At 37.5% G+C, this 4893-nt stretch overlaps 1 pseudogene; it reads right to left on the bottom strand.

Annotated features, from left to right (window-relative positions):
- Window positions 1-489: 489 nt before the first annotated feature.
- LOC133765341 (eukaryotic translation initiation factor 4E-like) lies at window positions 490-2749 on the bottom strand (annotated as a pseudogene).
- Between the last annotated feature and the right edge of the window lie 2144 nt (window positions 2750-4893).

Raw genomic sequence — 4893 nt, 5'->3', positions numbered from 1 at the left:
TGGAGAAATAAAAAGACAAATCTAGCTGTCTAAAAGACAATTCACTGTACACATTTTATTTATAATTTTGTATACTGTCTTAATATGAATGGGATCACTTTTCTACTTTAGCCATTTTTAACCAAAGCAAAATAACCTAAGTAATACAAAGTGTTAAAATACAGCATAAAGAATCAAAATCAGACATAATAATTCTAGTTAGGAATGTAATCATGATGTTACATTTTTTAATAATCCACAATTATGTTTAGGAAATCATACAAGCATAGATCACTGATTTGAATGAAATGTATAAATTTGTAGCAAACCTTTATAGTTTCAAAAAACAAAAAAATTACCAAAGAATGCACAAAATTTATGTTTATTCCACTTTTGTGTCAGAGTCCTAGATCTTGCACCAATGTTACATGAGGAAAAAACAAAAGCAAAACAAATGAAAAGTTGAAATCAGAATCACTAATGTTATCAAATAGTGAAATAAATTAAAATCTAGCAGCCATCAGCAAAAGTACAGCAAAGACGATGCTGTAAAAAGAAACAAGGAAAATTTCTAGAAAACTTTATACATCATACTTTTTTTTAATTTGAAAAAAAAATTTTTTTTGACATGCAGAGTGGACAGTGAGAGAGAGAGAGAGACAGAGAGAAAGGTTTTCCTTTACCGTTGGTTCACCCCCCAATGGCCGCTGCGGCCGGCGCACCGTGCTGATCCGAAGGCAGGAGCCAGGTGCTTCTCCTGGTCTCCCATGCGAGTGCAGGGCCCAAGCACTTGGGCCATCCTCCACTGCACTCCCGGGCCACAGCAGAGAGCTGGCCTGGAATAGGAGCAGCCGGGACCAGAACCGGGGCCCATACGGGATGCCGGCGCCACAGGTGGAGGATTAACCAAGTGAGCCACAGTGCTGGCCCCTATTTTATCACCTTTACCACTAACATTAACAACAGCTCCACATACATCATCGCTGTAGTCATCAAAAGATTCTCTAAGAAGGCACAGCAGTGTGTAGCCAAAAGTGATGGAGGTCACTTGTCTTTGTTGTTTGTTTAATGTAATTAGGCATTGTCCTCCCCATTTGTTTTTCTCATCTTCTCACGTAGGCTCAATGCCATCCTTAAAAAGTGAGTAGTAGGCCGGCTAATCCTCTGCCTGCGGCGCCGGCACCCCGGGTTCTAGTCCCGGTTGGGGCTCTGGATTCTGTCCTGGTCGCTTCTCCTCCAGTTAACTCTCTGCTATGGCCCGGGAGTGCAGTGGAGGATGGCCCAAGTGCTTGGGCCCTGCACCCACATGGGAGACCAGGAGAAGCACCTGGCTCCTGCCTTCGGATCAGCGTGGTGCGCCAGCTGTGGCGCGTCATCCGCAGCGGCCATTGGGGGTGGTGAACCAATGGAAAAGGAGGACCTTTCTCTCTGTCTCTCTCTCTCACTGTCCACTCCACCTGTCAAAAAAAGAAAAGAAAAGAAAAGAAAAAAGTGAGTAGTCGCAGCCAGGCATTAAATTACTAGAAAACTAGATATAGTTGTACAGAGCCCAGAAGTCTTCAACACTATCAAACTTAGAGATGAGACGAAGGTTTGCTTGCCAAGTTGTGCTTTTATCATTTTTTAAAAAGCACAGTGCTCATCTATTCTGTACTTACTTCTCATGTGGGATCTGTCCTTAATGTGTTGTCCAATGTGAAGTAATGATATAACTAGTACCGAAACAGTATTTTATACTTTGTGTTTCTGTGTGGGTGCAAACTGATGAAATCTTAGGCTATACTAAATTGATCTTCTGTATATAAAGATAATTGAAAATGAATCTTGATGTGAATGGGATGGGAGAGGGAGTGGGAGATGGGATGGTTGCGGGTGGGAGGGAATTTATGGGGGGGAAGCCATTGTAATCCATAAACTGTACGTTGGAAATTTATATTTACTAAATAGAAAAAATTGAAAATGAAAAAAAGCATAATATAGTAACAAGTGGACATGATCTAAAATAATTCTGCCTCTAAGGAAAGCTAACATTTTGCATAATTCTCACTCACTAAAGATACAGTTCTTTAACTTTTTTGATGTTATCAGACAATAAACTCAGAAAAAGCAAAGGAAAAATATATTTATAAGATATATTTTAAAAGTTCAACAAGTTCATGAAAAATTAAGTGTGATAAATTTATTTGCATGCAAAAAAGTTGAAATGCATATGTAGCTTTTCACAGTAAGCATTTTCCAAGAAATTTTTTTGAAGATTCCACATAGGCATGGAATACATATGTGTATGAGTGTATTAAATAAGCTATTATTACTTCCAGATTATGAGATTGGGTTGTTAACCAAGGAAATCTTAAAAAGTGAATGAGAAAATTAGATGCTGGGAAAAATTCAGAATGTCAGCTGTTTTTAAAATTGTTAATTAGGAAAAAGGTTTACTATATGGAAACAACAGCGTAACAGAAAATGTAATTTGGGACATTTTCTTTTTTCCTTTTTTAAAAAAAGATTTATTCACTTACTTAAAGGCATAGTGACAGAGAGAGAGAGAAAGAGAGGGAGAAATCTTTTTTTAAAAAAGATTTTTTATTCTTTTTTTATTTAATAAATGTAAATTTACAAAGTGAAAAAAAAAGCACAGTGGTCATCTGTTCTGTAGAGGATGTTTAATATAGTGTTCTGGGTTAGCAACCTCTTGATTAGATTGTATTTTCTCCTCTTTTGTGGGCGGGGGATTAGGAATGGGGGTGGTTTCCGGTTCCACAGTTGCCATCTTAGATTGATCTGATCACACAACCTCTCCTGAAGGGGGGTGAGAGGAAAAAAATGCAGAATTATTATAATACAAATTCTACAAGAGGAGAAATAATTGGAAACACTAGGAAAAGCAAATACTTATCCAAGAAAGAAACATACCTGGCTCTTCAGTGAACATTTATATACTCATATGATGAAAGTATTACTTATTGGTGTAATAAGAGTAATTATATAGCTGGTAGTATACTGGTAAATGTTTATCATAAACAGCTCACAAAAATTGCATGTATCTAGATACACACGTCTATTGTACTGATTACTGGTATAAAGGACATATAGCTCACAATTTCCAAATAATAAGATACATAAAACTTTTTATTGCAAATTCCATGTAGTAATTGATTTTCACATAATGCTATCTCAAAAAATGTTGACTTTTTGCTGAATTCTTCAAACCAGAGCCAAACTCTGGCTGCCATTGCCAACTAACATTCATATACTTCTGATATGAATGTTAGTTGAATCCTTGCTTACTTCAACAAATAGAAAAAGTTGAAACAGTGGAGATATATATCAGATCTTTATTCATTTGGCAATGAGTGAGCAAATGTTTTGCTGGAATGAATATATTTTACTATTTTATGTATTCATTTTTTGCAGCTAAAGATATGTTTATTGTATAACTCAGAATAATAAAAAATCATGGTCTAAATATTTGACAATAATATATTAATATGAATATTGTGGTACAACCAGTACAACTATAGGATGGAATATTACATAACCACTGAACACTATGGTTTTGAAAGACATGAAGATATGTTCATAATACAGCATTTGGTTAAAAAAATAGAAAATTTACAGTATTAATTCAATTTTTTTGGCTGGATTATCTGTATACCCAAAAGAAAATATTTTTAATTAAAATATTCTGTTTCATAAAGTTTTTACAATGAATGTTATTACTTTTACATTCAGGAAAATAGCTATTTTCTCTTTTTAACCCCTCATTAAGAATCATCTCAAATGCCATTTAATTCTGAAACTTTTCCTCAAACCATCCAACCTGTTGTGATCATTCTCTGACCTCTTGTTTTGTTTTGTTTTGTTTTACATTTTTAAGCTTTTATTTAGTGCAGAAGATGCATAGAGGAGTGAGGGCCCTGTCTGAAGGAGAGAGGTAGATCTGGGTTCATACCGAGTACCAGGAACCAGCCACGTGGAGGAGCATCTAAGCCAGGAAGCGTGGGGCTGCTGGCCCGAAGGCCACGCACCCTGGAGTTGCAGGGCTGCAGCAAGCCCCCGCACTGGCAAGAGGCCAAGGAAAGGAAGGGACGATGGCCTATCTCTACAACACTCTATCTCTAGGGCACTTACAGTCCTTTTTTTTTTTTTTTCTTTTCTTCTTCTTTTTTGCTATAACTATTTGGATGCCAAACTCATTGTTTAAGCTGTCCATTATATACCAATGGGCTGCACCCAGCTTCCTGCAAAGGACAGGGTACTAATTTCATTTGATGTAAGTCTATCCCATATCATCAAAAAGCATTCATTGTGGCTCTATCCCGTGACCACACTTCATTCTTCAGAGCCCTTACCACCTGAACTTAATGTCATTATTTACTAGCTTTTTGTCCTGTCCTCTAATACCCACACGAATCCTGCCACAGAGGAAGGGCTCAAAAAATATTTGTTGAGTCAATTTGCAGCTTTTTAGATAGACTCTCTCTCCTCTGAGCTCCATGCAACCAGCTACCTCTGCTTGGCTATCTCCTAGGCACCTTAAATTCAGTGTGTGTCAGTACTGAATCCAAACTCTCTCCTATCCCCTCATCTGCTCTTCCTCCTCTATTCTCAATGAATTCTACGTCCATCCACCTAGATCAGAAGCATGGCAACTTTCTTGCTGCTTCCTTCTACCCCACCTCCACAACCATCTGATCTTCAGTGTTATTCATATTCAACCCTCCTGAATAAATATATCCCCTCTATCTCTCTATCTCTGCACCATTGCCTTAGTGAACTCTCTTCATCTCTATGACCCACCTGGGCCGAATCTTCTCCTCTATTGTTTCCTGCAGTCACAGTATGCTGGTTACAATGCAAATAGGACCATGCTTCCCTTTTAAAAGAAAACTCTCCAGTTGATCCCAGTCACCA

Source organism: Lepus europaeus, chromosome 8 (assembly GCF_033115175.1).
Source record: "Lepus europaeus isolate LE1 chromosome 8, mLepTim1.pri, whole genome shotgun sequence".
In the NCBI taxonomy this organism is placed as follows: domain Eukaryota; kingdom Metazoa; phylum Chordata; class Mammalia; order Lagomorpha; family Leporidae; genus Lepus; species Lepus europaeus.
This window is presented reverse-complemented; position numbering and strand designations above follow the sequence as displayed.